This window comes from Macrobrachium nipponense, chromosome 16, assembly GCF_015104395.2.
Source record: "Macrobrachium nipponense isolate FS-2020 chromosome 16, ASM1510439v2, whole genome shotgun sequence".
Classification (NCBI taxonomy): Eukaryota; Metazoa; Arthropoda; class Malacostraca; order Decapoda; family Palaemonidae; genus Macrobrachium; species Macrobrachium nipponense.
Genome location: NC_087209.1, coordinates 53,559,411 through 53,580,862, shown reverse-complemented (window position 1 = coordinate 53,580,862; position 21,452 = coordinate 53,559,411).

The window sequence follows — 21,452 nt, the reverse complement described above, 5'->3', positions numbered from 1 at the left end:
GGCTCCAAAATGTCTATGTACAATCTTAGTAAAATCTCTTCGAAAACTGGCATAAAAAGGGAGCTTGGGGACCTTGAAACATATAGGCTGTTCAGAAAACTTTTTATTAAGTAGTTTATTTAAAATTCTACAGAAAATCTTAGAAGGAAAGCAGTTATTAAAGAAGTACTGTAGGAGAAAAGTAATTTCGTTGTGGAAGAGAGTCCAACTAAAGGTAAGAGACAAAGCACGATAAAGTAAGATGTATAGAGTTAAGTTTGAAATTGAGAAAACACAAACTATAGAAGTTGGAACCGAGGCCAGTAAATGTTTTCTTTCTAAAAATTTAAGTGATAAAACAATAATTTTCCTTAAACCTCACTCTGTTCGTTCCTGGAAGAAACTGGTTTGTTTTGCCTTTCAACCTGGATTTTAAGGCAAGAAAATACTCGGGTCACTGGCCTTCTAATCTTATAGCGTTTAGATTAAAAGGGACCCATGACCTGGCCTTCTAATTCTCGGTGGGCACATTATAATTCTCCCCTACCACCATCTCTCTCTCTCTCTCTCTCTCTCTCTCTCTCTCAGGGTAATCCTTAATCTCTCTCTGTTCAAAGTGGCCGTCCAATATCCCTTTTCCCGGTGCTAATCTTCGCCGGAGACGGACAGCCGGCAGAGGGAAAACTGGACGAGAAAGCAGTGCCTACAAGCAGGAATGTGTTCCTTGGCCGCCATGACACTTGTCAGGTGACCTCACAATTACGTGACCTGTCGACTCCAGCGCCATCTATGCCCATACAGCCAACGGCACACCTACATAGCATCTCAAAAGAATATCACGGCACACTCGGCAAAATTTAAAAGGTATACATTTAAATATTAATGGGATGGAACCACACATTAAAAAAAAACACGAATAAATATGAACTTACTTTATCTAAATATTTCTATTCAGTAAATTGTACAGTTTATTAGTGTGAAACCTGTGCCTGGTTTCTTTTTGCGACTTGTTCAATATTTGATCGAATGAGCGATAAGCAGACCCTCATTTCCTCTTCAGCTGAGCGTAGTCTTTCTCGCTTCTTAGTTTTGATGTTATTTAGGGTTGAGAAGCCTAGTTCACATAGATAAGAAGTAGAGAATTGTAACAGAAGTGATAAAGCTTTCTTAGATAATGTGGGATATTCCTCTTGTATAGACATCCAAAATGCATCAATGGGTACTGTCGATCACTAGAAATGATGGCCACTTCTTCTTCTTCACACAACCGGAGTCCAATATTGGAAGGAACATTTATGAAGGGATTTCAAATCCAAACATACTTTTCTGTGATCAGTGATGAAAAATAATTAATAGTTGATGTTTTCATCGAATGCTGTCAGATGGGTACCCACAAAAGGGATAATTTTTTTTTTTTTTTTCAAATACAAGAGGTACGCATTGAAGGAAATATCAAAATTACCTGAGCTTGCTGTCTTTCCAAATAACAAATTTCTTTTTTAGGGCAACCAACTTATCTGCTGAAGTGAGAGTATTTTCGTTTCTGCCTTGTAAGTCACTGTTTGTATTCTTTAATTGACTGAATATTGCTGTTATGTATTCCAGTTTCGACATCCGAAATTAGCAACAAAGATAGTCACAGATTTCTCCCTGATCTTCTCGGTAAAAAAAAATGCTATTAATTTCATGGGTAATTCGTGAACACGAGGTAACACTTAACCTTTCGACCGCCATCAAACTTCGGTATGCATTAGTAATTTAACACGCTGGAAGTCCATTTCTTTGCATAGTTGTTCAAATAACCTTGACTTCAAAGGCCTACTTTTAATATAATTGACTATTTCAACTACCTGATACAACATTTGTTTTAATTCTTCTTCCGATATTTTTTGAAACGAGAGAACTTTTCTCTGCAAAAAGCAATAAGTATGAATAATATCTGAGTTTTCTTTTTCTACCGACACAAGTCCAAGTTAGATTTATTTCTTTGACTGTTCATTCACGTGAAACCGAAATCTATACCCATTTTTCGTATTTTCTGGCGTGCTCTGGCAATGTTTCGTGGCACAGCGGTTGAGAATTACTGGTCTAAGCAGATCCATAGCAGTAGAGGAAAAGACCCCATATAGACTCCACTTTTCTAGCCCCGCCCCCCGCCCCCCACCCCCCCAAGGGGCGTGGACTAACCCCCTCCCCCCTCCTGATTGGCTCATGTACGTACGTGAGGCCTAAAGAAAGGGGCGGGGCAACCCCCAAAACCCCCAAAAGGGGCGTGGCCACCCCGACCCCATATAGACTCCACTTGTCTGGGGGGTGTGGCCACCCTGACCCCATATAGACTCCACTATTCTGGGGGCGTGGCCACACCTGACCCCAAATTGACTCCATTTGTATTATAAGCTCATATACGTACATGAGCTCATAATTGACTCCATATGTATGATAAGTTCATGTACGTACATGAGCTCATAATTGACTCCATTTGTCTTACAAGCTCATGTACGTACATGAGCTCATATTAGGGGGGCGTGGCCTCCCCTACCCCAAATCGACTCCACTTTTCTACCCTGTGACGTCACATAACTATAAGGGAATAAAACCATCCTTTCAACCCTCCACTATTCTGGGGGCGTGGCTACCCCCGACCCCACCCCAAATTGACTCCATTTGTCTTACAAGGCTCATGTACGTACATGGGCTCATATTAGGGGGGCGTGGCCTCCCAATAACCCTTTTAAATCGACTCCACTTTTCTACCCCTGTGACGTACACAATAACTATAAGGGAATAAAACCATCCTTTCACCCCTCCACTATTCTGGGGGGCGTGGCCTGCCCTGACCCCACATAATTGACTCCATTTGTCTAACAAGCTCATGTACGTACATGATCTCATATTTAGGGGGGCGTCCTCCCCCTAACCCCAAATCGACTCCACCTTTTTAAACCCCTATCCCCCGGGTGAAAACGAACTTTCAAGGGAATAAAACCCCAAATTCTTTTCCAACCCTTTCCTACATGCCCCTGTGACGTCACGTAACTCTCCGGGAATAACAAAAACCAACATTTCAACCCCTCACCCCAAATTGACTCCACCATTCTACCCTGTGACGTCACGTAACTCTCTGGAATAAAACATTCTTTCAACCCCTGACCCCAAATTGACTCCACCTTTCCTACCCCCTGTGACGTCACGTAACTCTACGGGAATAAAAACCAACATTTCAACCCCTCACCCCAAATTGACTCCACTATTCTACCACTGTGACGTCACGTAACTCTCTGGGAATAAAACCATTCTTTCAACCCCCCGACCCCAAATTGACTCCACCTTTCCTACCCCCTGTGACGTCACGTAACTCTCCGGGAATAAAAACCAACATTTCAACCCCTCACCCAAATTGACTCCACTATTCTACCCCTGTGACGTCACATAACTCTCTGGGAATAAAACCATTCTTTCAACCCCTGACCCCAAATTGACTCCACCTTTCCTACCCCCTGTGACGTCACATAACTCTCCGGGAATAAAACCCAACATTTCAACCCCCAACCCAAATTGACTCCACTTTTCTACCCCTGTGATGTCACGTAACTCTACGGGAATAAAACTTGACCCCACCCCGACCCCAAATAGACTCAGTTCACTGTTTTTTGCGACTCATGTCCCCTTTAATTGTTTTCAAAGTAACCGGAACGTTTACCTCATCCTCCTCCTATAAAATCTCTAAATTTATATATGCACATTGCGAATATACTCTCTCTCCCTCCCTCCCTCCCTCCCTCCCTCTCTCTCTCTCAGCCGTTACATTTTGTTTTATATATATATACACAGCTGCTTAGATATTCAGAGTATCATGATAAAAGGATATTTGGCGACTGACTTCATCCACATGTGATATCTCCCCCAATAACCATATCAGAGTCAATGTTATCTGATGATGAATCACGCACACACACACACATGAAGAAACGAGACCTTATCGCCATATTTGCCCAGCTGACTTCACGCCAACGTGAAATTTTATTTTTTCATAGAATTTGAGTCATAATCTAGGTGGCGAACACAAGGACAAAGGTACACATTTCAATTTTGTTTTATTATTATACCGAGTTTGAAAGAGGTTGAAAAATCAATTACAGACGGAATTGTTATTTTATATTTATAACCAATCCTAAATACAGGGGAATGAATTAATATTCCATACAAATACATACATTAGAAAAAAACTGTACAAACACGAACGCGATAATATGCGCATTCGCTTTTCAAAAACAATACTTCAACGAAAACATACTACGGCTACTATATATTTTCTAACCTGTTCCTTCACATCACAGCCCTTAGTATATACCACAAACATCTTCTCCAGCACTTTCCCGACCGTGTATCGAAGACGACGACGTTTTCATCTAACACCTCAAAGCTTTTAAATTTAGCTAACAAGTTTTTCATATATAAATTCTTCCACACAACCTTTCCTCCAACAGGGATAAATTCTTTTTCATTATAGCCACGCAGCCTATTTACCAATTTTGCTCATTTCATCACTGAATGTAGCTAACACAGGTAAATATTGATTCAACCAAGTCGTATTAACCAGTCCGCTCTGACCGATGCCAGCGGGAAAGATAACATTTGACATAGTCATAACGATGATTTAAATAATTCTCCTTCAATTTCTTGACCGCAGAAAAAAAGTGATTGAACCTCATCTGTTTTGGTATCTCTGCCAAACGATCGGCGTGATCTTCATCTTTGGAATAAGCCACGCTCTTTTGCGCGTATTCATTATCTTCAATGGGGGCACCAATACCGTATTGTGTTCATAAGGTAGCTATGGTGGGTAGATCAACTTCTTCGTCGCATTCCCAAGATGTGATATTTTCAGGTCTTTTCACAATGGCGGACCCTTCATACCCTATCACGAAGACAGGCATATGATGCCCCAGTGCGAAGTAATATCGAAAACCTGCCAATTCGGCATATGGATAAGCTCGAATGACGTCCGCCACAACACCGTAATTCCTGCATGTCACACAGTTAGTTGCCACTACTAGACACATATTCCTCTTCCTGACTTATTTTCGGACAAGTTCCCGAAAACTAACTTGCAAGAGGAGGCTGATGAAGCCATGGCGAGAGTTCACGTCTTGATGTGACAATCCTTCAAGAGATAATGAACTACGAAAGCCCCGCTACCAAGACCCCTTTATCACAATCACTGATTACAAACCTGTTGTGACGAAGCATCAGCCTCTCCCAGCAATGATTCAGACTAACATGAATAAACAAGTCTTATCATTCCCTCACGCCAAAGGTCATCCACACATGACTCATTTTATCAAAATCAGTATCACTCCAGTCATGTTTCTCGCAGACACGAATAAACAAGGCCTTATCATTTCTCACGACAAAGGCCGTCCACACACACACACACACACACACATATGACTCATATATAAACTTCCACACATCTTTCCTCCATGTGGATAAATTCTATCGCTACAAGGCGTGAACTTCATCTTTGGAATACAATACTTCATCGAAACACCATATGTCACACCTGATTATTACTTCCCAACTGAACGCCATAAATACACCGACAAGGAAAATTGATGTTATTCCTTCTACCCAAGTGTATAGAGTAAGTGCAACACACCGACCCTCCGTCCCTACAAGTATTTCTCTTGACCGAAACGTCATTTCCCTCCGCACTATTCAGTAAGTAGCATATAAAACACTTTCCATTTACTTGAACATATAGTATAGTAAAATATTAAAAACAGCAATAAGATTCATCTGTATATGGAATAGATATTCTTATAAAATAATGTACCCGTTGAAAGAAGCGGAATATATAAAACAGTCCTTATTCCTCCCTTTCAGATATGGGAAATAACTCTAGTAGTGAACTGTCAGCCGACGAAGATAGCCACTCAAGTCAGACACCATTACTATTATGGTGTTGGAGCCCCAAACTCATTTATTAGGAAGGTGAAACGGGCGGTCATGACCATGAAGCAGGAGAAGAAGAAGAAAGTAGCAGGAGATGCCAACAACTACCACTGGCAGCCCACACAGTGCAACCCCCGATCAACTTCGCCCCACCCACACCTACTGAAGGAAACGAGCAACCCGGTGAAGGTATGTAAAAAACTTCTGATGTGTTATATATTTATTAATAATAGTTCCTGAATTCATAGAAACACGCACTCTTACTCTTTGTCCTCCGTTTCTGTCCTTTTTCCGTTCAAATGCATTATGGGCCATAGTAAAAACACCTATATAATTATTCATAAGGATTTTTATGACCACATAAAGAGTTTTAGCAAATTCAATACACAGCTAATCCGCTGTCAGACCGTCTCAGCACGCATCCCAATATAACTTCCACGTGTATCCTTATTTTAACCTGAATATGCAGAAAAACGTTTAAGAGAGAAACGACTAAGACGTCTTAGCAGTTTACACCGACGTTCATGGGCGCGAATGATTCTCACAGCTCATCCTGAAAACATAAGTAAAAAGTTATGTGATTGAAGGTGTATGATACTATATAGAATATTATCCTTATAAGAATGTCAAATGGAGTAATATAAAAATCAAAGAAAAATATGCATTTACCTTAGTTTTTGTTCAGATGCGGAGACATTCCTTTTGTACGTAATAGCCACGTTTGACCCCGACCTCCAATGTGAACATTTAAACTTTTTCAAATATTTAAAATAATATCCCGTTATCCATTTATCATTACCTCCCAAACGAGTGATGAGAATACATTTTGTTTATTAAGGATAATACTGCTTTCACACCCCACGGTGAACTCACGCAATGAACAAAAAAACTAACGTAAAGACCCGCACTTGTACGATTTATCAGGTTGTATTTGTTTTTATTGAGGCGATAGAGGTTATATTCGGGATGCGCATATATAAAGATTTAGAGAAGTCATTCGAATAAACTTTGGATTTATACCGTAACTATCAAAAAAAACCCAAAGAAGATTATATTTCTAGGTGATTTTTCCCACGTAAAAACATACCCAATGACCACAATATTAATATCAGTAGACGAGATAATGTATTAGATATAAAAAACTAAAGGTTTTAATTCTACGTTTCTGGCAATGTCATAATCCTACTTCATCCGAAGCGAACACACCTAAATATTTAACCCCAACCCGGTCACCGAGTGAACCTTTTTAAACTTATTTCAATTTCTTTGTATCCTTATTCCATTTAACCCCTAAGACATCACACTGAATAACCTATCCCGGCATCCACCGTTGAAACTACCCTTGTATCCCCAGCAAAAGTAAAACAATAATGCAAGGGCTAGGCGTAGCCGTACCCAGCCAGATCGATATTCGCAAGTTTGCCGAAATTTTTTCCACTGGCATGGAATCTTCAACATCTTCCACCACAAAATTAAAGCAGTAAATATCTCTACCAATTTTTAAAACTATCATAAGTGATCAGATTATCACCGCCACACCCCTATACTTTTCTGCGTCTCGTGATATATAATTGCATGATGGTATTAGGGAAACTACATTGAATATATACCGCCGTATTCCCATTAACGGTAATATGTATATTTAAATCGAAAGATTGAAAATATAGACTATAGGTCGCGTAATCATAACCTACCTGAAAATGTTTCCATATCAATCATGGCCATGTGATTTTTCAGGTATACAACTGTTAAAGGCTGATCAATTAAATCGAATTTTCATTTTGTTTGCCCAATAACGTATGTCTTTGTATAAAGTCTTATCAATATATATTGTATAGGATTAACTGCTAATCGCTTCATTTAAAGCCGACATTGCGTTATAATGTGGGGTGGGTAACTCTATCGATCCATAATTTATATCCTTTCTATATTCAGCACATTTAAATGTCCGATCTGTGTGGGCGCCCATAACCCAAAAAAAAAAAAGTTATTATTCGCTAATTCGAGTCTAAGTCTCAAATCAACCGAATCCAGTAAATACATGTCTATAGTCCGCTATAATCCAAAAGAAGTGGAAAATATGTATGCACGCCCCTCGTTTTAATGTCACCCATAACTTTCGTCTCCCACCTGCTGTTTGACCGAAGGTATTGGCAGTAAATTAAAGCCGAGTTACCCCGTGTGTTTACATGATAGTCATCGTATAAAAATCCCGCCCGGCGCGGTGTAGGTAATGCGAGGGTTTATCATTGTCAACATTTTGATATATGATTGATAGTTAAATACCGGACAGGATTCCACCGACTTTTCATTCAAGAAAACGGAAGCGGATTTAAATAATGTATTACTAATACCATTAACGACAGACACGTGGACATCATCCGCTAATTGCGTGTTGTCCCTATCTATTGGTGATATATAATTTTAAAGCTATACTTGACAAATCTAAGAAAGAACCTGCCACCCCATAACGCGAAATTCTATATATTTATCAGATAGAACTTGATTTATGGAAATATACAAGGTGTAAATCCAGTCTTTCCTTTGAATTAATTGAAGTTTCAATAATTTCTCCGTCTATTAACATTCGGAACAATTCTGATTATACCCGCAATATTACGATGAAACAGGAACTTGATTACCAGTTCCGGGTATGTTAGGAACTACGCGTTAGCCATGTTTTGTGTTTATATAATTTAGATGAAGGGTTAGAACGAGTGCGTACCCGCCGAATGTCAATTGATGAATGAGTTACAAAAGATCGTACACGTCCCTTATTATATTTACTCCTAGATTTAACTCGTGTGCCCTTCCTCTTCTCCGTTTTTTTCATTCCTCCCACACTCGACCGTCTAACTAATCGTTCACTGTTTTCTTCGTCTCGTTCTCCTTCTCCTTCCACAGTACCGCTTAAAATTCGTTGTCCCAGTAGTTTTGAGGGCCCTTATACCATTTCGTTTTAATGGATTCTTTTAAAGGTAAACCGCTGTTTTACCATATCAGATAACACAGATCTACCGAATTCATTAACTGAAGGTTTCGCGGCATTAAATAGAAAAAGGAAGCACTTTCCGTGCAACGCCACTTATGGCCGAAAAAAAACCGCTTCCCTTCTGCGGCCCGGGATAGAAAACGGAAATATCCTCAAATCCCGCTCCTCTCCTAATAAAGGGTCTGATAAAAATAGTTTTTTAAATTCCGCCTCTGAAGGCGGCGCGAATAACACTCTCATTTTACTGTTTATACTATTCCCAAACAATTTAAGTGGAACTTGATTCGCAAGTTTCTAGTTCACTCGAGGTGTTACGATCACGAATAAGGAATGCCACAGGGTGAACATCGAATTATTATTACGCACCTATTCATCTAATTTTCCTCTAGGTTTTATACGAGCAGGCAAGTAACACTCGAGTCTTTAGTGAAATGTAAAGGTGACCATTTTGATCCGTGATAAGAATAGAAATCTGATCCAAGATGTTCGTGTTCAACCAATTTGTAGACCTGTATTATGTATTCCTTTTCCTCTACCACTTGCTAAGTGTAAAACAGTCCAATATATATTTACTAGTCTCCCGCCAAAAATTGTCGGTTGAACTATATCCGTATACACATATATATAATCTACCCCACAATTATCAGGTAGAGAATCAAGGGAAATGTGTTCATTCAGTTCACGCCCGCCATATATTTCATAACCGTATTAATATGAAAACCTAATAATTTCGCGGCGGCTTTTCCGCTAAATTTGACATATATACTTTTAACGTCCCCCGTTCTCAATTTCTCTCTCTTGATACGTGGTATAGTAATTCTCCTTAAATCTTCATCCCAATGAAATATACGTTCGTTACTATTAAAATTTAATAGAAATTATCACCGTAATAAACTTTCAAATAATCATACACGTCCTTATTAAGAGCTCTCACGAGTCCTCTTCATATCCCCCGCTAACATTGCTATTCTCGGTCTATACAAATATGTATGCCTATCACGTTTATGACGCTCTGTAATAAATTCGAGAGTGAATAAATCATCTTTGGATAATATAGCGTAATAACTCCCCGGGAACATGATCGAAGCTAAACCTACTTCATATTCAACCCCATTAGGTAATAATATATGGTGTAGGTAATCTATTGGCAAATTTCGAAGGTGTATTTTTGGTATAACGTGTCTAAACAGCCGAGACTGCTCAAAAAATATATGGTGTGTTCACCAGCCATGTCGGTTATAACTATGACGGGTATATGTCACGTATGGTATTTATAAGAAAGTTCGATAGCGTTTTATCTAGGTCTTATATGCAGACTGCACGATAGAACCCCATTTTCAGTAAACATTATTTCTTCACCGTTCTGATCCGAGACATCGATAGTAATGTAATCCAATACGTCAATGGTATTTAAGGTTTATAAATGCATTATGCGGACCTTTACCACATGCACATCCTAACGTGAAGCAGTCTAAGAGATTAACCATTTTATCACCCAAGATGGTAGGTTGAACGATACCCGAATACAGGTAAACGTATTCAACGCCTTTGCTGGAATATATTTCTAACCGTGATGATGGTCTCAACGCACCCGAACTGTATATTAAATACTGACTTTTTCATTGAAACCAAACAAATATTATAGCTGCCTTTAGCACTGAGTTTAATCGTAATGGAATCAATCATATCAACTTTGGCCGCTCCTGCATCGATATGTGGATGCTCATTTTCTTCGTGTCATCATTCCATGAGATAACCGTCCCTGCGGATAGCTCCGCGAATATGCTCACCGTAAATTCAGATAATTGTTTCAATAATTTGCGTATTAAACGCTCTAGTCATGACATTCATATCACCACCCAACAAACCCGAAAATGGACTTATAAATATCGTGTAAACGCGTTTCCCATCGGACTCGTTTATAGATCGCGTTAAATTGCAATAGTAAATCAACGTCTCCTGGTTTAATAGCGTAATATAATTTCGGGAGAATGACTCCCACTAGCCCCACTTCATATTCCACTCCTTTCGGTAATGATATAGGGACGGCTAACCTATTGGTAAATTTACACGCCCGATTTTCTGGAAATGTACCTATACAGGCATTGCTATTCACGTATATGATGTGATCGCCACACATGTTGAATGTAGACTGTATGACTAACAATGGGCATATCGGGTTTATAATATAGTACATAAAACCTCCACGTTCATGTTATGTCACACCATATTCCATATTTATATCACACAGATTGTCACGTCATTAAAGAAAATGTCCAAGCCTCTAACCGCCATGATGAATCATCCTCACCACCCTCCGATCCAGGTAAAATATTATTATTATTATTATTATTATTATTATTATTATTATTATTATTATTATTATTATTATTATTATTATTATTATTGCGGTTTTTGCAGTTGTTATTATTATTATTATTATTATTATTATTATTATTATTATCTATTCACGTTCACATGACTCCGGTACTTATTTAAATGATCTTTACAGATCCCTTCGCTGAAGACTTCCCATTAGATGAAGATTTGATGGGAGTAATAATAATAATGAAGCATCGCGCGTTGGTGGAGGTGTAGGAACCAGAAGGGAATCTTCACTCACGAGGGAAAGAACGAGGGTAATAAGTAGTGAGTACCATTCATTATGCGGCTGCAGTAGGGTCACACATTGACGTGGCAATGAAGTTAGTAGTATCATAGCCCGATTACGCGAGATGTGCACAGTAACTTCCTGAAAGAGGTATTCGCTCGGCTATGCTATACTTGTGCGTTATTATCACCAGCGTGAGGATGCTAGGCGACATGAATGAAAAAAGTGCTTTTTATGTATGTACTCCACCCACCCTCACTACGATTGACTCGATCTATGACTCCCTGGAGGAGGCTATTGAGTTTATAGCTAATAACTTGGAAGAGAGACTCAACGTACTGAGGTTCGGGTTGGTGTATGACCTCGCTGGATAGGGTTGAACTTCATATCACGCGGCGTGAGTTATGAATATTAATAACTTCAAGGTGTATCCCGAGGAGTCCGCGTATAGTGATCAGGTTATCAATATTCAGTCCGGTACAACTGTGTCGTTACAGCGTTAGAAAGCGTACGTTTTGTACTCCGGGATAACCCTCCCACACGTATTAACAACCTCCCTCGTGTCCTTAATGAGGAGGATGGGGAGGGGACAATTTAATATCAAACACTCGCCACATATGCCGTTGAACCATGACTCAAAAACATTAGAAAAGGGGAATAACCTCAACATATATCTGTATAAATTATGTGAATTAGTCATGGGGAAACAGCGGAAAAAACATTGGACGGGTACATCTGGCGAGGAAGGTGTGGGTAACCCCCAAAGCCTCATTTTGGTCACGTTGTTATTAATCACTGACGACCACGTCGCGTTGATTAAGGATATGTTGGCATTCGTGAAGAAGTTCCGACACGGATTCAAGCAGGGGCGGGGATTGAGCACGCGGGTGGTATGTGTTACAATTGTTTGACTTTGTTTAATAGTCCCACCACCGTGAGGCACACACACGGCCTGTACTGCTCGAACCACTGTCGAATACCCAGAACCTGGCCAATTTAACAGTTTTACTAAAGTTAAAGCTCTGCTGCCAATCTCGCACATGGCTTTCCTGGATTTTGAGGCGTATAATATTCAACCGAAGACCGGAGAAGACGATCCAAGAATAGTATCTCGGCAGAAAGCTTTCGCTTACTGCTACGTGATCGTTGACGGTAGAACGGGGGAATATTGTACCCATAGACTAAGTCACGGAGAGAAATGCGTTGATGATTGTTTGCAGAACATGAACCGGGACTGGGCGTTATTGCGTGAACGAATGCGTGCGTATCCTTTACATATGACTCCTGAATCCACCATAAGTTTTGAAGCGAGCACTCATTGCGAAGGATGTAACGTCGAATTCAGGCTGGAGTCACGAAAATGCGACATCACGCTCATTTTTGTGGCACGGGACAACTTTGTGTGTGCACTGTGTCAACAGTGTAATTTGAATATGCAATTTAAGGAGCCAACTTTAACAGTGTTTGTACACAATTTGTCATATGACATCGCCCCTGGTCTTGAAGAGGCGGGGGGGGTCTCAGCATGATTTTGAAATTCTGAAACGCGAGGGGTAGTAAATTTTACTCGCCAGATCGGGCAATCTGAGATTCGTTGGATAGAGACAACGTGATTATGGGGAAATCCCTTTCTAGTCTCGCCTCGAGTCATATCAAACACGAAACGGTTCCCTCGAATCGCACGTCAGTGTTAATCCAGTATTCTCGGGATTGTCTCGATTTAGTTTTGGGTACGGGTAAACAGTACTACCCTTATGATTATGTACGGGTTTCAATATCCTGCGAAAGCCCGGCATCCCTTCTCGAGAGTGTTTCGATTCGGACCTTACGGAGGAAACCCTTTCCAGCGGGGGCTATCACACGTGGTCAAGGTTTGGAACGCCGCTAATTGCACCAATCTTCTAGATTACACCATTTTGTATTTGTTAATGGATGTGGATTATTAGCCGACGTTTATTTAGCTTGGAGGAAGGCTGCCATGGCGCATTCGGACTAGACCCCGCCCGTTACCTGACTTCTACCTCTCTCTCACTCGATGCTTTCCTATATTCCTCTAAAATTCGTCTCCCCCTCATTTCGAATGGTGAACTCTATCAATTAATTTGTAAAACATCCGCGGCGGTTTTTGTAGTCTAGTTCGAAGGCAATGCGTAGCTAATAATCCAGAGTTAAATCCCAGTTTTAGGGTGGGTGATCCTCAATCGTATATTATATACGTTGATTTCACCATTTGTATCCCACAGTTATGAGTAAATACAAAATGCCCTTGGGTGAAATAACTGAACTTTCCCCTGTCGAATTAGAAAGTTTTGTCGCTAGCGATATTACCGCCATTGATTCACAGGGTGAATACGGTTATTTCATACTGCTCGATACCAAACCAGTTAGACGGGATGTTGCTCTACAAACGGATGATCTCCCTCTCGCCATTCATCACATGAATGTGACTCACCAGGATCTATCGCCCTATAGTAAAAAACCTGATGAATAAGTTCAAGGTGAGCTACCAAGAAAAATGTCAAGTTGACGGGTACGCATTTACCCATGCGTAATCACTTGATCTGTCTTCCCTTATTACAAACGTTGATAAGGCTCGTCTCGAAGTTGATGTAATAAGGAAAAGTGTACAAATTCAAACAGGATTTTTATTGAGGGAATATATTCTGGAGATGCCGAAAGCGTGCTAAAGAGACCGATCCGGACAAGAGGAACAATCAAAATCATAATGAACGGTCTTTTCGGTGTTACTATTAAAAATTCGTTGATTATTCTACCCGAACTGTCGTCACCACCGGTGAAGCCTCTCTCCTCGGATGTGTCCAAACACACGTACAAGTCTTTGGAAAAACTGGGTAACGACAGGTACATTGTAAACCATTGCAAAGAGTCTGTTATGGCTGAATCCCCGATTTATATCGGTTTCAGTATACTAGACATGGCGAAGGATATGATGTATCGGTTCTATTACGACGTTCTCCGAAAGCAGTATGGACACCGAGTTCAGCTCCTGTATACCGACACTGACAGCTTGATCTTTTCCCTGGTGACTGATAACCTCAATCGGAACTGAAGGGTGCGCTCAAACCCTACATGGATTTGAGTAATTTCCCCAAAACTCACGAATTGTATGATGAGTCACGTAAGGGGGAACTCGGGTTAGTGAAGGTTGAAACGGGGGCTGAACTCATGAGGGAATTCATCGGCGTTAAACCTAAAGTTTATTCATATCTGACGGAAACTAGTCGTAGTAACACCTTGAAAGGTGTACAAAAGTGCCGGCTAAAAGACCATTCCACATGACCAGTATCGAGCTGTAATCGAAAAGGAATGAGATTACTTATACTCGTGTGCAATTTGCAAAGAGTAGGAGGCACGATGTGTCATACGAGCCAGCGAAAGGTATCTCTCTGTCCTTTAGAGGACAAGAGATATTGATGACACCTTATAAATCGTTGGCATATGGACATCCAGACATTGGGGTGGAGGAGGGTATAGCGGAGGAGGAGGAGGAGGAGGAGCTAGAGAGGGTAGTGGTGGCGCCGGTAGTAGCGGCAATCTCTCCAATTTTAAATATTCCCGCTCTAGCACCTCGAGGATTCCTACTCTCCTATTCCTCCGACCCTACATCCATCACATCATTTCCCACCGGTGAAGATGTTCAAAACGTGAAGAGAGAATAGTAAATATACAATGTTAATTCCTCTCTCTCTTCGACGTCTTCGACTTCTCGACGGGAAATGGTTCCACCCTCTCCTCCAGTTAAACGGGGTCGTATCACACCTTGACCGGGTGTCATAGTTTATATATTTTACTATATATTTTATCTTATATTCATATATTTTAATATATTATATTGTATATAATGTATTTTTATTTTATAATCATATACACAGTTAGTTTTTTATATTTTGAATTATTATATTGTATTTTTTATTATACTTCGCATTTTTACTGTACATTCTATTTTATATTGTAGGAAAAACCTGTATGTATTTCATTATAGAAATTAAACAAATATTATTGCCGTCAACTTCCATTCACCCTAATTATTATTGTTAAGGCTTGTATATAAAAAGGAGCGCGTAAAGTACACACCTATAGTCTTAAACGCGCTAACATCATGGCCGCGACAGGTCCCTTCCCTGGGCAGTTGTTAGACCCGTTCGCTAATCCCGCTCGTATTATCATCGCGGGGTTTAGTAACATTGGCAAGTCCGTCCTATGTCAAAAAATCATTGAACTCTATGAAACGCGTTTCCAATACATTTTATATTGCGGGGTATCTGAACACCCCCTCGAAACGCATCCCTCAATAGGTCCCAAATTTAAAGTATCCAAAGAAATTTTAAATCCCTTTGATTACGCTGAAAAGGGGAGACGGAGGTTAATAAAGGTCTATTATTCATACTCGATGATTGCTTCCTCGAGGCCAGTGATAATAAATTTGTGACTAACGCCTTCACAGCGGGACGTCATTCATCTATTTCAGTTATATTCATAACGCAGAATATGTTTCATTCAGGAAAGTTTAGTAGAAGTATAAGCTTGAATTGCTCACATTATATTCTAATGAAAAATCGTGATTTTAGTCAAATTGAACTTTAGGTCGGCAGTTTATTTGGCCGTCAAAAAGCTTCAGCCTTTTTCGGACATATATAAAAAGGCCCTATCACAGTAACCGCTATGGTTTATTTAGTTAGTACTTCTCTCCGTCACACCTGAAGTGTTACAGCTCCGAACTAATATTCTGGGTGAAACGGAATATCAAATAGCTTACCAATATGGATAAAGAACGGATAAACTGCTAAAAACTTTGTACGGGAGATGCACGGGGTGTGGGTAGTTTCAGCGGTGTGGACTCTTTATTCAGAGTAGCGAAAAATCTGAATAGCCAATTACTCGTGAAAATGTTAAAGAATTCTTACGTGGACAAAAGTCTTACACACTGCATAAAGTCACTCGAAAAAATTCCCAGAAGAAAAAACAATCAATGTCACCTAAACCGAGAGTAATAGCGAGCACCGATTTAGCTGATATGTCCAAAGTTAGCTCGTATAATATGGGTTTAAATATTTTGCTAGTCTTTATTGACGCGTTTTCCAGATATCTACAAATTGTTCCCTTGAAAAGAAGGATGGTGTACTATGCGTCGCGCTTTGAAGAAGGTTATCGAATCTACCGAATTTTTGGGAATTTCACGTTTGAATAGCGATGAGGGTAGGGAATATTATAACAAACACGTCAGAGAATATCTAGATAGTAAAATATAAAATTATATAGCGTTTATTCGAGAGAAATAAAATCCTCTATAGCTGAAAAGAGTCATAAGGACTATTAAGGGTCGTATATATAGATATCTCACACATAAGAATACCTTAAAATACATTAACGTCTTGCGCGACATTGTTCAGAGTTATAATCATACCCCCCATAGAAGTTTGGGTCGCACCCCGCAAGAGGTTCACGCATTAACGGATAGAGATGACATTGAACGTCAATTCTCGAGCATGTATAAAAAGGCTGTTCTCGTTAATCCTCCCCCGCCATTTCGCTCTTGAATGTTGGAGACGTTGTACGTATTGCCGATGAGCGTCGCAACGCAATTTTTAGGAGGGGATATACAATTCAAATACTCTGGAAATTTTTTAAAATCCGAAAAGTGGATACAGGCAAAATCCGGTCGTATACTTCTTGGAATTTGATTTAGCTGGGTGAAGAAATAAAGGGCGTATTTTATCGTGAATTAATTAATTCGCACAAATCTACCAGAAACGTATGATATCACTATTCTGGGAAGGAGGAGGAAAGATAATAAAACTCAATATTACGTTCATTCGAAAGGTTATCCGAGTCAATTCAATTCCTGGTTGATGAATCTCAAATTGTACGGATATGAACCGTAAGCAACCTTTAATACGTAAAAATAAAAAACTTTATTTAATTCATCTCTGGTTTAATCACCCAGTGAAAGAAGTAAAGTTATTCCCATCTTAAACGGTGGTTTGGTGTCTACTCTCTCGGAAATTTTTAAAAGAAATTTTCTTTGTGGTAATCTAACTCAAGATAAGAAGTTTATTAACACTTAAGAATTGTAGGACGAGAAATTCATCTTGTGTCCTTGAAAACAACGTCCATATCTAAGAAGAAAAATATACTGAAAAGTCGTAAAGGGGGACTATTCTATCGGTTTTTATTGCCTATTGCTGCGAGTTTGGTAGGGAGTCTTTTTAATTGAAAATGAAGGAGTTTTACGTTGTCCTGCCATTACCTATGAGAGGTTTAATGAATAGAAAAGAGGTTTGTGATGGTGATATTAATAACCTAGAGGGTACTGGCAAGTTGGATACGGCAGCTGTTAGTAGTATCGGACACGTACTCCCTTAATATAAAAACCACCATATGCCGGCTATATCGCTCACGGGACCTCCTCCTCCTCCTCCTCCTCCCCCTCCTATAGAAAATGTAGGTGCTGTGACTGGAGGGGAGGAGGTGGTAAACGCCCCCAGCCCCCTTACATTGAAAACAATTAAAGACATGATGACTCGCAAAAAGAGCAATCCCGATTTAACAGGTATTATTCCAATATTTTTTAAAAAAGAACCCCAAAAGTCATACGTTACGGCTTTTGTTAAGCACTTTACAAGATTCTAACACGGTTGAATGGAATGAAGAAGGAGATTTAACTCATCCGCTCGCAGGTTATAATATTTTAGATATAAGCTCGAGAATTTCAAGGGAATAAAAAAAAAAACCCACACGTTGATAATATTTCGAATTATCGCTACTTCATTGAAATGGCGGGGGTTAAAGATTGGATGTTAAGGAATATAGCCATTAAAAAGCATCGAACGTGGCGAAATATGGGGAAAAGGGAGGAGGAGGAATAGAAGAGAGGAGGAGGAGGGGGGGTGGGAAGGTGAGGGCGGTACTGCGAAAACAAGATGGCGAGTGTGTGGGTGGCTTATTAACATTTTAGGAACAATGATATCGGAGCTGTTAGTCACGTGATACTGATTTTGATAAATGAGTCATGTTGTGGATGACTTGAAGGATTGTCACATCAAGACGAGAACTCTCGCCATGGCTTCATCAACCTCTTCGACAAGTTAGTGAAAAACTTGTTAGCTAAATTTAAAAGCTTTGAGGTGTTAGATGAAACGTCGTCGTCTTCGATACACGGTCGGGAAAGTGCTGGAGAAGATGTTTGTGGTATATACTAAGGGCTGTGATGTGAAGGAACAGGTTAGAAAAATATATGTAGCCGTAGTATGTTTCGTTGAAGTATTGTTTTTGAAAAAGCGAATGCGCATATTATCGCGTTCGTGTTTGTACAGTTTTTTTCTAATGTATGTATTTTGTATGGAATATTATTCATTCCCCTGTATTTTAGGATTGGTTATAAATAATAAAATAACAATTCCGTCTGTAATTTGATTTTTCAACCTCTTTCAAACTCGGTATAATAATAAACAAAAATTGAAATGTGTACCTTTGTCCTTGTGTTCGCCACCTAGATTATGACTCAAATTCTATGAAAAATAAAATTTCACGTTGGCGTGAAGTCAGCTGGGCAAATATGGCGATAAGTCTCGTTTCTTCATATGTGTGTGTGTGCGTGATTCATCATCAGATAACATTGACTCTGATATGGTTTTATTGGGGGAGATATCACATGTGGATGAAGTCAGTCGCCAAATATCCTTTTATCATGATACTCTGAATATCTAAGCAGCTGTGTATATGATATATAAAAAAAACAAAATGTAACGGCTGAGAGAGAGAGGGATAGGGAGGGAGGGGAGGGAGGGAGGGAGGGAGAGAGAGTATATTCGCATGTGCATATATAAATTTAGAGATTTTTATAGGAGGAGGATGAGGTAAACGTCCCGGTTACTTTGAAAACAATTAAGGGGACATGAGTCGCAAAAAACAGTGAACTGAGTCTATTTGGGGTCGGGGTGGGGTCAAGTTTTATTCCCTTAGAGTACGTTGACATCACAGGGGTAGAAAAGTGGAGTCAATTTGGTTGGGGGTTGAAATGTTGGTTTTTTATTCCCGAGAGTTATGTGACGTCACAGGGTAGGAAACAAGGGGTGGAGTCATTTGGGGTCAGGGGTTGAAAGAATAGTATTCCCAGAAAGAGGTTTTATTGTGACGTCACAGGGGTAGAATAGTGGAGTCATTTGGGGGTGAGGGGTGATTGTATTCCCGAGAGTTGTGCGTCCAGGGGGTAGAAAGGTGGAGTCATTTGGGGCCGTTGAGAAGGTTTTATTCCCAAGAGAGGTTACGTGACGTCACAGGGGGTAGAAGGTGGAGTCAATTTGGGGTGGGGTTGAAAGATGGTTTTTTTATTCCCAGAGAGTCGTGTCACAGGGTAGAATAGTGAGTCAATTTGGGTGAGGGGTTGAAATGTTGGTTTTTGTTTTATTCCCGCGAGAGTTACGTGAACGTCACAGTGGGTAGGAAAGATGTTGGGGGAGTCAATTTGGGGTGAGTAGGGCTTGAAATGTCGGTTTTTATTCCCGGAGAGTTACGTGACGTCACAGGGGTATGTCCAGGGGTTGAAAGAATGGTTTTAATTCCCTTAGAGTTACGTGACGTCACAGGGGGTAGGAAAGGTGGAGTCGATTTGGGGTTAGGGGAGGCCACGCCCCCCTAATATGAGCCCTCATGTACGTACATGAGCTTGTTAGACAAATGAGTCAATTATTTTTGTTCAGGGGTGGCCCACGCCCCCAGAAAATGAGGGTTTGAAAGGATGGTTTTTATCCCTTATAGTTATTGTGCGTCACGGGGTAGAAAAGTGGAGTCGTTTGGGGTTAGGGGAGGCCACGCCCCCTAATATGAGCCCATGTAGTAACAAGCTTGAAGACAAATGGAGTCAATTTGGGGTCAGGGTGGCCACGCCCCCCAGAATAGTGGAGGTTGAAAGGATGGTTTTATTCCCTTATAGTTATGTGACGTCACAGGGGTAGAAAAGTGGAGTCGATTGGGGTTAGGGGAGGCCAACGCCCCCCTAATATTAGCTCATGTACGTACCTGAGCTTTTAAGACAAATGGAGTCAATTATGAGCTCATGACATACATGAACTTTATCATACATATGGAGTCAATTATGAGCTCAGTACTACATGAGCTTATAATACAAATGGAGTCAATTTGGGGTCAGGTGTGGCCACGCCCCCCCCCAGAATAAGTGGAGTCTATATGGGTCAGGGTGGCCACACCCCCCAGACAAGTGGAGTCTATATGGGGTCGGGGTGGCCACGCCCCTTTTGGGGGTTTTGGTTGTTGCCCCGCCCCTTTTTAGGCCTCACGTACGTACATGAGCCAATCAGGATGGGGGGAGGGGGGTAGCCCACGCCCTTGGGGGGGGTGGGGGGCGGGGGGGCGGGGCTAGAAAAGTGGAGTCTATATGGGGTCTTTTCCTCTACTCATATCAACTAATCGAGAAAATCGTGGTTTAGGGCCTCCTCCAAACAAGGTAAAGAGCATGTAAACACAAGGGGATCTCTTCACTACTTACATTTACAACAAACAAACAGATAAGAAGATGAGATTACTGAGCACGGAATAAGAGAGTCTGCAGTTAAATGCATAATTAATTTAACACTTGGTAATTCAATATATATATATATATATATATATATATATATATATATATATATACATATAATATATATATATATATATATATATATATATATATATATATATATATATATATATATATATATATATATACTGATGGTAAAAATGTTCTGTTACAAACAGAATTCCATCTAATAAAAGGAGCCCATAAAAACACCAAAGTATAGAGAGAAAAGTGCTATATTTCAGAGACTGCTGTCTATCTCTTCAGGTATATGAATAGAAAAGTTTACAGACGGTGGTATTTATACCAAGAGATCC